Below are 15109 nucleotides of genomic sequence, written 5' to 3'. Positions count from 1 at the left end.
CCGGCCCTCTATACAGTTTTGCAACCATGATGTGGCCCTTGGGCCAAAATGTTTGCCCACCCCTGGTCTAGCAAAACCCTCTCAGGGTGAAGGCATAAGTTCTACACTATTGAATACCATAGAATATTATATAAAGTAAACCCATGGATGTGCCCAATAGTGCCAAGGATTGAACTAGCATGGAAAAGGAACAGAGCTGCTGCTCTCTCCTAAAAGTGGTCCCGCACAGTGCATCACTGAGGTACACTGGTAGTGTGATGTGGGCAATGTAACACAGGCACTATCTGTGCTTCACCTGTTTTGTAGTTATGTAGAGGGCTTCTTTTTCCAGGCTTATGATTTTAGCATCTTTCATTAGCACTAAATTCAATTATAATTTTTTTTAAATATTCACTGGTCATCAAGCAAAGAACACTGTATTTAAATACTATTGATGTGTAGATACTTAAATCTGACCGCAGTGCTCACCTATAAATTTAAGCCCTAATATTTTGAACACCTATTTGATATATTCTTCAAGACTAGAAAACAAGGAATTAATCCACTAGCTGGAATATGAGGAAAATGATTCACAGATGAAACCAGATACTCAACAAATGAGCAAACGAAACAGTTTTCTTGACAGCAGGCGCAATGTAAGGCTTAACAAGGAGCTTCCTGTTGTCCCATTTAATTGAGTATTTTATTGGAAAATTACAAGGTTTCTGCATAGCTTGGGTTAAGGGTTATGTTTACATTAATAAACTCCTTTTTAAAAGTAGAGTAAAGCATAACAATTATATTGTGTTTATTGGTCATGTGGCCCATGCTCCAGACCCTTTTGTATTACTCATGTGAAAAAAGCAATAGACACACAGGTTTTCTTTAAATTGCAAACAGCACATCATGTCCAACAACTTCTAAGAAGACAGCAGGAAGCATTAGGGACACGGAGGTGAAATTCCAAGTTGGCCTGTAGTCCTAACAATGTTAGAAGAGTGGAAAAGATAGCAAACCTGTTTGAAGTTTTTAGATTGTGCTTATTGTGAAATACAGTAGATCTTTCAGATTCAGTGGCTTCAGTGATATTACTCTTGGTTTATAATGGTTTAAGTAAAATCAGAATCAGGTCTCCGAAGTGGATAGATTACTGGGTTTGATTCAAGTCTAACACTTCCACATTGTGAGAAGGTTCAGCTCCAGATCGAAGAATCTTAGGGCTCAGGTACATGTTTACACGGAGAGTACTATTCCTATTTATGGTCAAATTTAGTAAACTAGGTAGTAAAATTAAATTTTAGTTTGAAACAACTATTTGTATTCCCATATCTGTATAAATTGGATAGAATTCGTTGTTCAATATTCCCTTAACCTTTACATGCTGACCACTACAGATAAAACTAAAACATCTCCACTTTTTCCCCACCCCAGTGCTAGGCTCTGAGTAATAATGTAGATTACTCACTAATGCTGCTAAAGCCCTAGGAGCATGACATTAGTTGTGATATAAAAGCTACAATGAAAAGCTTACTTTACCATTCCAGATTCTCAATAGGAATAACAAGGGAGATGTCTGCTGAGATGTTAGTATTCTAGCTGTCCAGTAGCTATGCAACAAGTCCAAGGAATTTAGCCTTGAGAGAGGCACTAGATAAGGGTTGCCCCCTTTTTCCTGTTTTAGCAATGTAGCCTTTTTTTTTTTTTTTTTTTTTAAGGAAAAGGCATGGAGGGTGGTGCGGAGGGGAATGAGATGGGCCTTTTAGATGTTAAAAATGGGAGATCCAGATAACAGAAGAGCATTATTGGCCAATCATACCCATATCTTTCTTTTCACCATTATCTTTATTGTTTTGATACATAACCTTCTCCACCTAAGTTTCCTGGCTACCAGAGCAACTGGAAAGATTTCTGCCTGTAACCCTGAGCAACTGTTTAGTTTGTCTCTGTGGGAATCTCTTCTCTTTTTTTAAAGCTAGCAGGGCTGAAACACACTTTTCTCTTTCAGTGCTCCAAAGACTCCTTCAAGTACTTAAGAGTACAAATATCAGAGATGAGTTGTAAAACAATTTTTTGCCTGTTATTTAAAAAAAAAAACTCCCTAAAGATGGGGAGGGGGAATATGGAAGCTGCTTACCAAATCTTGGTATGCCAGATGCAGTGTGAATGAGACTGTCTTTTTCAGACATAATATTTCAGGTCTCAAGATTACCAAATAAAGTTATTTTGTAACAATTAGCTGGGATTTTTGTTGGAAGTACTTGATGTAGTTATCTGCCCGAATAAAAGTGAATAATCATTGGCAGCCCAAGTACTAGGGGGATGTGACTATGCCTATCCTTATAAAAATAAGTGGTTTGTTCCGATCTGTGTGCTATCATGTAGGTTCAGATTCTGATAGGAATTCCTATGTTGAGTAATACTTGACTCTGCAAATAGTCCTAATGATGTCAGTGGAATTGTTTGCAGAGTTAAGTACCCCTCTGGGAGTGTGGGTGGCAGAATAGTGATTTGGACAAGAATGCTGTAGTATTCTTTTAATGGGAAACAGGACTAGGTCTCTGTCAGAATGAATGAATATTTTTGGTGCGGATGTCTACTTATGTGTAGTAATAATCATTTAAAGCAATGTTGAGTGTTTTGTCCAAAGTGAAAGCTAGAATATGATGTATGGCTTAAATCTGGACCACTGGGGGGAGCTGTTCATTGTAGCTCGAATCAAGAAGACCAGCAGCTCCACTCTGGGAACTACGAGAGGGGGCAGAGGTATGTGAGATTGTGGAAAGGCATCCAAGCCTTCCAGTACAGGTGGGGGAGTTTCCCCCTTGACTGAATGAACTCCTGGACAGTGAAAGATGCTTCAGGACAAATCAGTATTCAAAAGAGCTCTGTACGGAAAGACCTTCCCACGGAAATTAAGGAAGCACCAGAAGAAGATATTGTAAGTCCGTGTTTCTCAACAACTGGTCCACGGACCGACGACAGCCCCTGAGATTTCCCCATGGCACCGAGTGTTGTGGCACTTGACCTCAGTGGGACTACGTAAGCATGGGTTTAACTTTAAGCACATGATGCTTTGCTGTATCAGAGCCTAAATCCTTATTGCAGTTGCCACTTGTGATGGAAGTCCAAACAGCATGGTTCAGACTTGAAGTGGCATGGGAATAAAGTAGTTTATCTCCCTGGGGCAGAGGCCCCTCCAGCTCAGAGTTGAGGCACTATGACTGTATGGTCTGGAGTGGCTTACATACCTTCAGCACCTCTTTTCTAAATAAATAGGGGACTTATTTTCTGGGAAGGTCATCCCACAGATTGTCATCAGCACTAAATTTAAATCACTTTTTTTTTTCAATATCCACTAATCATTGAGTTAGGTCCACAAATTCCTTTAAATGTGTGATTGAAGCAAATGTCTAAAATTCGGTTTCAAGAGGAGCCCATCTCCCCATCCAAGCATTTTGAACACCTATCTGAGGAACTCTTCAGACTCGTCTGCTCCATTGTGTACTAGGGTTGCCAACTTTCTAATCGCACAAAACCGAACACCTCTGTTCCACAACTACTCCGAGACCCTCCATCCCTCCCTCCCGCGGTCGCTCACTCTCCCCCACCCTCACTGAGTTTTACTGGGCTGAGGCAGGGGGTTGGGGTGTTGGAGGGGATGAGAGCTCCAGCTGGGGGTGCGGGCTCTGGGGTGGGGCCAAAAATCATAAAATCATAGAAGATTATGGTTGGAAGAGACCTCAGGAGGTCATCTAGTCCAACCCCCTGCTTAAAGCAGGAGTAACCCCAACTAAATCATCCCAGCCAGGGCTTTGTCAAGCCGGGCCTTAAAAACCTCTAAGGATGGAGTATCCACCACCTCCCCAGGTAACCCATTCCAGTGCTTCACCACCCTCCTAGTGAAATAGTTTTTTCCTAATATCCAACCTAAACCTCCCCCACTGCAACTTGAGACCATTACTCCTTGTTCTGTCATCTGCTACCACTGAGAACAGTCTAGATCCATCCTCTTTGGAACCCTCTTTCAGGTAGTTGAAATCAGCTATCAAATCCCCCCTCATTCTTCTCTTCCGCAGACTAAACAATCCCAGTTCCCTCAGCCTCTCCTCATAAGTCATGTGCCCGAGCCCCCTGATCATTTTCAGTGCAATCTGCTGGACTCTCTCCAATTTGTCCACATCCTTTCTGTAGTGGGGGGCCCAAAACTGGACACAATACTCCAGGTGTGGCCTCACCAGTGCCGAACAGAGGGGAAAAATCACTTCCCTCAATCTGCTGGCAACGCTCCTACAAATGCAGCCCAAAATGAGGGGTACAGGAGCGGGCTCAGGGCTGGGGCAGGGGGTTGGAGTGTGGGCTCCAGCTGGGGGTGTGGGCTGAGGGGATGAGGGGCTTGGGGTGCAGGCTCCGGGAGGGGGCTCAGGGCTGGGGGAAGGGTGCGGGCTCTGGGAGGGAGTTAGAGTGTGGGAGGGGGTGCAAGGCTGAGGCAGGGAGTTAAGGTGCAGGAGGGGGTTCTGACCTGGGGCAGGGCATTGGGCTCCAATGCAGAGGTGTGGGAGGAGGATCAGGGCATGGGCTCCAGCTGGCGCTTACCTTAGGCAGCTCCTGTTCGGCAGCACAGCGGGGCTAAGCCAGGCTCCCTGCCTGCCCTGGCTCTGCACAGCTCCTGGAAGCAGCCGGCATGTCCCTGCAGCTCCTAGGCAGAAGGGCAGGGAGTTCTGCACGCTCCCTGCACCCACAAGTGCCACCCCCGCAGCTCCCATTGGCCGTGGTTCCTGGCCAATAGGCACTGCACAGCCAGCGCTGGGGGAGGGGGCAGCGCACTGCGCTTCCCTGATCAGTCCTGTGCCTAAGAGCTGGACATGCTCGCTGCTTCCAGGAGCTGCGCGGAGTCAGGGTAGGCAAAGAGCCTGCCTTAGCCCTGCTGCACTGCTGACCGGAATTTTAATGGCCCGGTTAGCAGTGCTGACCGGAGCCGCCAGGATCCCTTTTTCGACCGGGTGAAAACTGGATGCCTGGCAACCCTATTGTATACACTTCAGGATTGTGCCTGTGTAAATGCTTTAGGAAAGGGATGTTTGGAAACTGCCTAGCACACTGTAGATGCTACTCTGAAACTTGAACAACTGAGTTTCACTTCCACAAATGTTCACCGAGAGCTTGATTCTTTAAGCTACTGAGCACTCTAGGTCTCAGTCCAGCACAGCTTAAGTATTTGCTTACATGTAAACATTTAGTAGTCCCAAAGAGGTCAGAGAAGTCTCACAAGCTTAAAACTAAGCAAGAGCTTGGGGCTCCACCTTGCTTAACACCTTGCAGATAGAGTTCTGAAAGTACATTTCATACTAGTATGCATGTATGTGAAAAAATAAAATATATACCGACTGTCCCAGTATTGGGATAACTATAGCTTTGACCCCCTCTGTGGTCTGCTCAGTGCCTTCAGTCCTCCAAACATCATCACTTTCTGGGTAGAGACCCACATCTCTTTGTCTCCTGACCACGCATTTAGGTCTGCAGCTCCCTTGTACTTCATTGTGTTTGTCCCGGCAGTTCTGACGAATGTCCAGCACATGCGCTTTGCTTTTTCTCCAAGGTCCATGGCATATGCCAGCAGTTATCAGTAACCACACCCTCTTTCTAAGCGATGTATCTTTTTAGGAAGCTTAAACAATAGTCCCTAAAGAAGCTGCATATGTTTGCAACATCCATCACACGGATGAATGAGCCACGCCCTCTTGTAATTAAATCTGTAGATACAGTAGAACCTCAGAGTTATGGACACCTCGGGAATGGAGATTGTTTGTAACTCTGAAATGTTCCTTAACTCTGAACAAGACATTACGGACTTCAGCCAGGGTGTGTGTGGGGGCATGTGGGAGTGTGTGTCAGGGCTTCAGGTGCGGGGGGAGGATTCATGGCTTCTGCCCCACGGGAGCACCAGGGCTCAGGGCTTTAGACCTGGGAGGAGGACCTCACTGCTTCAGCTCCACGGCTCTGTTCCCAGCTTCGGCCCATAGGGGAGTGCCAGGACTAAGGGCAGTGGGGGGATGAGGCCAGCCAGCCCTGTTCCAAGGCATTATCTCTTCAGGAAGGATTAGCTGAACAACACTGAGTCTGGAGGGTTGCCAGTCTGGTGACTGTCTCCTGAGCATGACAAAACCCTGCTGAGCATTGAGTTCAGCTTGAGGTCAGTGGAAGGGAGAGCCATGAGTGACCTGCAGGAGGTTGGTTTGTCTGCTTCTGGAATAGAACAGAACCCAGTGGACTAGGGGATGCCTGCAAGAAGAGAAACACTGCCCCAGGAAGGAGGTCTATGGTTAACCTGCCCTAAGGGAGAAGACTTAAGACCAGCATTGGGTCTCAGAAAGACCTAAGGGAAAATACTCTCCAGAAAGGCCAAGCTGGTAGATAGGAAGAGGACCTGGGAAGGAAAGAGAGCAAGCTTGGCTTTGAGGAACAGGTCAGATAGCCCAGTTGTTTAGGGTTCCCAGAACTAGGAAACCATAGTAGAGGGTAGGTGTGGTTTCCCCTATGCTGCCACCTTGGCAGGGTTGTAGTGACTAACGTCTCCTCTGTTAGAGGAGCTTAGAGGGCTGGCAGCTGAGCCCAGGAGTGCACTCTTAGCCGGAGGGCTGCTCCCCCTGAGCAACTGAACAGCAATGAAGGCTGAGAGAACCATTACAGCTGAAGGGAAACTGAGGGAGGGTGATTGCCTTCCTGCACCATGAGGTGGTGTGGCCTGGGACTGTACCCTAGTACAAACAAGAATAAGATTGTTTTAATGGTACTTTCCATTCGGTTCTGCAATTAATGGTTGATGTACAGTATATACAAGTCCAAATACTCTGTGAATGACCTTTATGAAGTCACTTGTAATACAGGGGCTAAAGTCAGGGCAGAGTTTGGCTCTATGTATATAAGACACTTCTAACATCTTTGTTAATAGTCCATTTAAAATCTTTTTCTAGTACTTTTCCAAAGTGATAGGGGTCAAAAAAAATATTTCAGATCTGAGCAAGGCAGGATATTTGAGGATGTGGGGTGGGAAGAGGGGCTGATTCAGCCAGATATACAAGCCAAAAGTAACCAGAGTCACTGAGCAGATTACACAAGCAACACACAAACATGAAAATAAAAAAATTCATAGAATAATAAACTGTAAGATCAGTGTCACTGAAAGCTTGCTGCTGGAATTCTCAGTGGTTTTGACTCTTCCTTGGCTCAGCCTAATTCATGGCATGTAAATGAACCAGAGCCAGATATTTAACTCAAGCCTCTGGGTCAAGCTTTCTTTAGCTCACTGACTTCTCTGCCGTAACTTGGCAATTTGATGTGTTCACATAAGATTTTCCAGAAGCACTGTCTCAGGAATAACCTTTCGCATGACATAATAGTCATCTGACAAACAAGAGCAATTCAGCAGCTTGCATTTTGACTCCTGAAATAAATCCCATGTTTCCTGCAGCTTTAAGATGTGATCCTCTTGGTGACTTTTCTTCTAAAAAGGCCTAAACTTGTTTTAGTGAATATTGTTAGTGGCTAGACTCAACATGATATAGTCTACCTACTGCTGGTTTTATTGATGTGAGGCTTGCTTCATTCGTGCCAATACAGGGATAGGGAAACAGTAACTCTCTTGGCCAGACATACAAAAAGAACTCAGAACCCAATGTGCTGAGTGCTTTGGAAAATCTGGCCAATTATTTAGGTGTCTTAATGGGAGCTGAGCACTCTGAAAACTGACCCCAGGTATACCATGCCCAGCAGATGCTTCTACCCTCCAAAGTAACAAAAGTAGGATTGTGGTATGTATGAGCTTTTCTGCCCACTAAGTGGGTTGCCTCTTCTGGTACTCACCATAGTGTGAGGGGCAGGGCGGGAGCAGGCGCCACGGGAAGGGGAAGAGAGGCAAAGGGATCATCTTTGTAGCAGAAGAAGAAGAAGATTGGGGGAAACAGAGCTCCTGCTTTGAGGAGAGGGAGTGGAGGAGTGTGATGGGGCATACAGCCCCACACTGACCAGAAGGTGGTTAATGAGAGCCTGGGGGGGTCCATTTAGTCTCACCTGTTACACCTGTGCAAGGTGTCAAATGGGAGGGGGGAGGCAGGGAAGGGAGATGAAAGAGGAAAAGCCCAACTAAGTGGTTGCTAACCTGAGAGAAAGTAACACTGTGAAGGAAGGCCTGGCTGGGCCTAGAGTCTAACCAAAGACTGCCTAGAAGGAAAGACCAGCTGGGTGACCCCAGCTACATACTCCTAGGTGTCAGAACTTCCTTGGAACAGGTGGGCCTGGGGCAGAATCTTTTTTTTTTCCTCATAACTCGATTGGATCTCCTTTGTTCTGAGATCTGCATAGGCATCAGCCTGGTAAGAGGCTGTAAGAAAGGGTTAGCTGCAGGCCATGATAGGAAGCAGGCCAGGGATACAGCAGGGGGTCTGAACAAAGAGATCTCATCTCCTCTGCTTCATACAGGATCCCTGGGCTAGAACCCAGCATAGAAGGTGGGAGCTTGAAGACCCTGGAGCCAAGAGCTAGCAAGGCCCAGAATGTGAAGTTGGGCTGGATTCAGGTTTCCTTGGAAGGGGCGGGACTAAGAGTGACCTGGCCAGAAGGCCAAGTCACAGAAAGACTGCCACAGGGCCAGAGCAGCTGGCAGCACCAGAGAAGGAGAGCCACTACATCATGCCCAGCCACAAGAGGGCACCTGTGGTGAGTAGACTCTTCCGCAAGCAGGGAGACCCAGTTGCTAAAACCAGTTTAGACCCTTCATGTTAGCCTCACCCTCAGAATTCTAAGATTAAGATGGCAAGAGAATGAACTTGGCTACCACTCCTAGAAATAAGAATACGGATCTTCTCAAACAGAAGCTGAGCATTGCTCAACCATTTGACTTACAGTGTTCTTATGTAAATCAAAATCCCAAATTTATCCTTCATGGGTCGTGGCTAGTGGAGGTAGGTTAAAATGGCACCTTATTGTGCCAGCACGGTCAGATTTGCTCCAAATGGGGATGTATCTTTAGGGGTGAGCAGGCACTATTCCCATTGTTGTTCTCCTTTAGGGTTCCCCGTAGTGTGAGGGACAGCTCTGGCTTCCACTTGGGGATCCATAGAAGCCCCACCAGCACAGACTCTTGAGGAGACAGGTTGAATCTGCAGATAGTCTTGTCATGTAACTTCCTTCTAGCACTGATCACAGTAGGCTCTTGAGCAGAGGGAGACTGTGGGTGTTTCTGCAACTCCAGCCTCACCTCTGGTAGACTTTGTGTGGCTGGAGGCCCTGTTGTGTCATTCAAGTTGGCAAAGGTCAGTGACTAAACCAAGGTGAATTTCTAAGTGTTTCCTTGTGCAGTACCCTATGAGATTCTGTTGCACTTTTTGTTATGGTTGGGGAGTCTTTCATCTCAGCATATCATGCACTGCATGGATAATTTTCTCTTCTTGAGTGTGTGCCTTTACAATCCTCTACCATGTGGTATGTTTTGAAATACTACATCGTGATCAGAGCACAAATTGACTTTCTTCTGGGAGCAAAAAGTACACCTTTGCAGGTTGTTTATAGCTTCTGTTTGGAGTGTATCATGATTTAGTAATCTGAAGATAGGGTGGAGCATGAAACCTAGGTAGAAGAATATAGGAGTAGTGGTGGTTTAATTGCCTGTGAATTCATATAAATTAAAATGGGTGACAGGTGGGTAAGAAGCAATGGAGACATACTGTACACAAAGACCATTACTCAAAGGAATCTAGCAATGATATAGCTGAGGTAGTGTTCAGCTTTCTGCTGAAAGGTCTTTATTGCAAAAAACAAAACAAAACCCCAAAATAGTTCAGCTGCAGTATTATTATCCAAGAAAAGCTAGAACCAGTAATTGCTTGTGATACAAGCGAAGGCTTGAACCTGCTATGGTTCTTTATGATGAAGGACTTACAGAAAGTACACTAAATTGATTGCCCTTTAAGTCCAGATGCAAAAATTGCTTTTCAGTCTTTTGGTATTATCAGGTATATATGATATCATGTACCAAGAAATCTTGCTTGAAAAATTAATGCAATTTGATTTGGGCAGGAACATTGTGCTGGGGACTGAAAACTGGTGGAGACCTGTAAACTAAAAGTAATGATAAGGCAATGATGGTAGGATATCAGCAGTAATGCAAAGTGTCTAAAAATAAAAATAATTAGGACATAGCCTCCCTAAAAGTCATGAGACTTCAAAAAAATTGATTTTTTTTCTGTGCCTTCTGGTTTCTGATAGTTTGGGGTCATATTTTCAAGCTTTTCTCTGCAACCATAAGAGCTAGAAACTTTAAAAATGATTGCAAGAGCTGGGGCTTTAAGAAAAACACTGGGAGTTGGCAATTCTATCTGTCATGGTACCTGCAATGAAACTTTGCTACTCATCTCCCTGAACCAACTCCTGCTGGCAGCTGTATGTATGTTTGTGAAAATCCCTCCCCCTAAACTGACTCTTTCTTGGCATCTCATATAACTGGCCTAACCTTGTTTCTCCCCTCTTCCCCCCCACCTACCCCCCTCAGTTCTGTGCATTGCTCAAGGGCAGTTGGGGCTGGATGCTATTCACCTGAGGGTACTGAAGAAATTAGCTGAAGAAATCTCTGAGCCACTGGCAATAATATTTACAAACTCATGGATGACAGGAGAGGTCCCGGTCTCCATCACTGGAGATTTTTAAGAGCAGGTTAGACAAACACCTGTCAGGGATGGTCTAGATAATACTTAGTCCTCCCATGAGTGCAGGGGACTGGACTAGATGACCTTTTGAGGTCCCTTCCAGTCCTACGATTCTATAAGACTGGAGAAGTAGTGCCCATCTTTAAAAAGGAGAACCAGGAAACTATAGACCAGTCAGCCTGAGTTCAATACCCAGGAAGCTACTAGAGCAATGTATAAAACATTCAATTTGTGAATACCTGGAGGATGAAGAGGTAATCACTAGCATCCAGCATGGATTTACCAAGAACAAATCATGCCACACTTACTTGATTTCCTTCTTTGACAGGGTAACTGATTTGGTGGACAGGGGAAAGCGCTGGACATAATATGCCTGGACTTCAGTAAGGCTTTTGACACAGTCCCACATGACACTCTGATAAGTAAGCTGGAGAAATGCAGGCTCAACTGAACTAACATTAAGTGGATATATAATTGGTTAAACAAAGAGTAATTATTAATGGAATGATGTCGGATTGGAGGGCAGTCTTAAGTGGGGTTCCACAGGGATCTGTTCAGGGTCTGGTGTGGTTTAACAATTTTATTAATGACCTGGATGTAGGTATAGAGAGCACACTGATCAAAATTTGCAGATGAAACAAAGCTAGCGAAGACTGGCAATGCTTTGGAGGATAGACCTAAAATTAAATTGATAAATTGGAGAACTAGGCAATAGAAAACAAAATGAAATTCAACAAAGACAAAATGTAAGTTGCTACACTTAGGGAAGAAAAAACAAATCCACAAATACAGAATGGGGGATAACTGGCTTGGCAGCAGCACTGCTGAGAAGGATCTGGGAGTTGTGGTAGATCATAACCTGAACATGAGTCAGCAATGTGATGCCATTGCAAAAAAAAGCAAATGCAGTTTTAGGTTACATTAACAGAGGCATTGCATGCACATCATGGTAGGTGATAGTACTGCTCTGCTCAATGCTGGTTAGGCCTCAGCTGGAGTACTGTGTCCAATTTTGGTCACCAATGTATAGAAAGGATGTTGAGAAGCTGGAAAGGATTCAGAAGCAAGCAACAAAGATGACCAAAGGGATGGAATGCAAGCCATATGAGCAAAGGCTGAAGAAACAGGATATGTTTAGTTTGGAAAGGGGGAGATTAAAGGGGGATATGATAGCAGTCTTCAGATACTTGAAAGGTTGCCATAAAAAAGATGGAGAAAAATTGTTCTCTTTTGCCACAGAGGTCAGGACAAGAGGCAATGGGTTCAAACTACAGCATAGCAGATTTATATTAAAGCTCAGGAAAAACTTCCTAACTGTAAGAACAGTAGGACAATGGAAGAGACTGCCTTGGGAGGTTGTGGAAGCTCCTTTGCTGGAGGTTTTCAAAAGGAGCTAGATAGCCATCTGTCTTGGATAGTTAGACACAACAAATCCTGCATCTTGGCAGGGGGTTAGACTAGATGACCTTGCGGTCCCTTCTAACCCTGAGATTCTAAGTCATTCTCTCCCTGGCTTGCTCTGTTAAACGCTGTATAATAAGTCCTGGTATTTTATTTATTTTTAGACACCAGAGTCTTTAAACAAGGAGAACAAAACTGCAAGAAAGAAAATTAAACAGCATGAAGAAATTTAAAAGAACAAACAAATTCTCTCATGTGCCTTTTCCTAATAAAATAATAGAGTAATATGAACTGCAGCAACAAAGTTTACTGCTGAACATGGAATTAATTTAAAAGGCACCATTACAAGATGTTTTGAGAGAACAGAATAAGATATGGGCATTTTAAGTCATTTTGCAGTAGTTTAACCAATCAGAGTTAAAATGTGGTAACCATTCCAGTGAAACAAAATGATTCAATCAGGTTGACCTGGAGCAAATAACAGTAATATGTATCCAATTTCTACACAGGAGTGACTTGAAAGAGGATTACTGGATGATGAGATAAGAAAGTGGGAAATCTCTCTGAGATGTGGTACAATGGAGGTAGAAATTGCAAATGTAATAAATGATTGCTTCCTGAGCAGATTGTAACAGAAACAGCACATTTTCTTATCAGGTTGAACTCTTAATATGATAAGCTTTAAGCAGGGGACCAAAGTAGTACATGAAAATAGATGATTTGATATAAAATAAGAATAGGAAAACCGTTCTCTTATCAAATGCTTTGTTCAGATGACTAGGGTGTATATCAGTGGACTATATTTATTAGTGGGATAAGGGTATGGAACTCACTTAATTTTTAGTGGCAGGTGTGCATTGCTGTGCAAATACAGATCTTGCTGCATCAATGTTACATAAAAAACTAGATTGGTATTTCTTTAAAAGGTGTGCTCTACTCCAACTTTTAACAAGACAAGGTTGACAGGAGCCCCGGTATTCAATCTGTGCACCAAAACATGTAGGATACCAGCTTTAAATAAAATGGGCCTGCAATGAATATGGAAAGAGCCAAAAGCCATTAGTAATCTCAGGAAAAGGAGCCAGTGAACTCTAGTGATTACAAATCAGGAAAGAGTATCTGAAATGAAACAGTGTTAAATATGCTTCATCTATGAATCCCTGACCATTTCTTTTCTGTGCGAAATGGGGACAGAAAGATTTACAAAGTTCCCCAATCCCCTGGCTAAATGAAGGCATTGTCAGGGCTCTTTCCATGCCAATTGCTGAGGCAAGGGAGATGTCCTATATTCTGTGGTGCTGATATTGTATAGCTACAGAATTCCAGAGAGCCTGAATACCAGTTCATTTTGCCCTCTCTGGGTATACATGTGTGTGAGAGCTGAGGTGCACGCATACTGTCTGATAAATACACATCTTAGAACATTCAATTTCATGATTAATATGGAGATAGATGAGGAGAGGCTGAGGATAAGTTCTTATCTCCCTGGTGCAGTGTCCCGGCTCTACAGTGCTGCTTCTGTCTGTATCATCACCACACCCAGCCACTAGAAAGCTTACCTTTATAGTAACTTTTTGTAATTAAATCATAAGAAATAATTCTTGGTAGCTGGCTTCCAAGTTGTCTAGAAACGTTTGGATTCTTAGGATGGTTAATTTCTTGTTAGGGGAGAGAAGTAGATGCAGACACTTGTCAATAAGACGCACTAGGATATACTCTGTTGAATGGGGCTTTGCTACCCAAAGTAAACTGTAACTAATATTTCACAGGAGTATCTTCTCTTTCAAAATTTCAGCTAAATTGTAGTATCTGAGGATTCTGCTTCTCCTACAGACAATGCTTCCATCTGCCTGTAGCTCTGTGTGAAGTTTCTAAAATACCTCGTCTACCACACAACCTGCTTTTATCCTAATCCAGATTATGCTGTGGCCATGTGGTTCTGGGTGTTGAGCAAGTGAATTTTCCTACCTTTCGCAAAAAGAAAAGGAGTACTTGTGGCACCTTAGAGACTAACCAATTTATGCTCAAATAAATTGGTTAGTCTCTAAGATGCCCCAAGTACTCCTTTTCTTTTTGCGAATACAGACTAACATGGCTGTTACTCTGAAACGTTTCCTACCTTTGTTCAGCTGCTCAGCTGCACAAGGGAAGCCCACTGGGATTGAATGTGCCTCACCCAAGTGTTTGCTGTCAACTGCCTTTTACAGTGGTCGTTGCCTACATTTCACTTAAATTGCTTTGAACATGGAGCTACTTTCCTGTTGGTGAGATATATATAGGCATTAAGCACTAACCTGTGGGTTCCCATCTCTTATTCTGAAAAATGATTGGCTTCTTCTCTGTATCACAGGTTTGCCACAATGCCGGTCTACTACAGCTCATTGGCGCACGACAGATAGTGGTTTGTCAAAGTAGGCTATTTGCAGAAGTGCTTAAAATAATGTAGCGTACCATGCAGCTAATTACTGCAGATGAAAATGCTTTTGGGCCTTTTTTTACCAAGAAGATTATTATCAATTGTGGTATGTGCTAATGAACTGTAGTTCAACCTGACTGGATGATTGTGAATGACGTAAAGATCCAACAGCTAACCTACTTCCTTATATTCTATGCTCCATCCCTATTTTCATAGAAAAAATCATCTTCATGTAAGAAAGTTATTGAACATTGGGAAGTGCTGCTAGAGAATTTAATTGATTCCTCTACCTAGATTTCTCAACAAGGACAAACTCAACTTTAAGGATGGGAGGATATTAAATGAATATAATATATATTTTATTCTAATGCCCAAAATGTATAATTGTTTTGTTAAAAATCCACTGGACTCTAATTCGTGAAAGTATTACTGAGGAGTCTGAACAAGGGTGACTATCCTCAACGTCTTTCCATTAGCGATGTACTCATAAGCAGGGAGAAAATAATTTGAATATCACGTGACTGATTGAGGTCTATAATTGAATATCACATACTTCCAAGTCTATTTGTACCTAACCCAGTTAGGGTCTATGAGGGATATCTGCATATACTGAAGG

Source organism: Lepidochelys kempii, chromosome 9 (assembly GCF_965140265.1).
Source record: "Lepidochelys kempii isolate rLepKem1 chromosome 9, rLepKem1.hap2, whole genome shotgun sequence".
Lineage (NCBI taxonomy): Eukaryota > Metazoa > Chordata > Testudines > Cheloniidae > Lepidochelys > Lepidochelys kempii.
The sequence above is the reverse complement of the archived record's forward strand: the minus strand, read 5'-3'. Positions refer to the sequence as shown.